The sequence below is a fragment of the Ornithorhynchus anatinus genome, chromosome 7, assembly GCF_004115215.2.
Source record: "Ornithorhynchus anatinus isolate Pmale09 chromosome 7, mOrnAna1.pri.v4, whole genome shotgun sequence".
Lineage (NCBI taxonomy): Eukaryota > Metazoa > Chordata > Mammalia > Monotremata > Ornithorhynchidae > Ornithorhynchus > Ornithorhynchus anatinus.
Window position 1 is genome coordinate 8,674,573 of NC_041734.1, and position 854 is coordinate 8,675,426.

Sequence of the window (854 nt, forward strand, 5' to 3'; positions counted from 1 at the left end):
TTTTTATTAAATAACTTGAAGAAACAGACTTCTGACACCTAGATCTTGGACTGGGCAAGAACATATTTGAGTTGTAAGTTGCAATTGTTGGTAGGTTTTCATCTGCACGAAAGAAAAACAAAAGCAGCGACCCAGAGTCCCCCATTAGTATGATTTAAAAATTGGCAAAACTCCCCCCTTGGCAATTTCCATTGTTTTGTCTCATCTTATTCCGTCGAGTCATTTCCGACCCATAGCGACACTCCAGACACATCTCTCCTGGAATGCCCCACTCTCCACCTGCAGTTATTCTGATAATCCTCCTGCCGCACCGTAAACTCAAGTTTCCACCCTTGACTCTTCCCCATGCCGCTGCTGCCCAACATGGGTGAATTTCGACTTGTAGCGGATGGCCTTCCACTCATTAGCCACTGGCCAAGCTAGGAATGGAATGGGTAGGCCTCTGCTTGACTCTTCCTCCTGTAGCCGAAACTGGTAGAATACTGGAAACTCTCCAGGGGTGAACCTGAGAAGGATAGCAATTTCCATTATGGAACTAGAAATGAAGTAGCAAGGTCAGCATAGAAAGCATTTCTTTTTAATGGTATTTAAGTACTTACTATGTGCCAGGCACTGTACTAAGTGCTGGGGTAGATACAAACTAATCAGGATGGACATAGTCCATGTCCCACAGTGCCACATTGGGCTCCCAGTTTTAATCCCCATTTGACAAATGAGGCAACTGAGTCACAGAGATTTGACTTGCCCAAGGTCATACAGTGGAAAAGTGGTGGAGCCGGGATTAGGACCAAGGTCTTCTGACTCCCAGACCCGTGCTCTTTGTGTATTTTATTTTTTTTTTGCTAGTCTAGTGG

General features: G+C 45.0%; 1 non-coding gene across 1 annotated transcript; it reads right to left on the bottom strand.

Annotated features, from left to right (window-relative positions):
- Positions 1–377: 377 nt before the first annotated feature.
- Positions 378–515, bottom strand: LOC114813458. Its single transcript, XR_003761178.1, has one exon. It is a non-coding gene; the product is annotated as a small nucleolar RNA SNORA7 (small nucleolar RNA).
- Between the last annotated feature and the right edge of the window lie 339 nt (positions 516–854).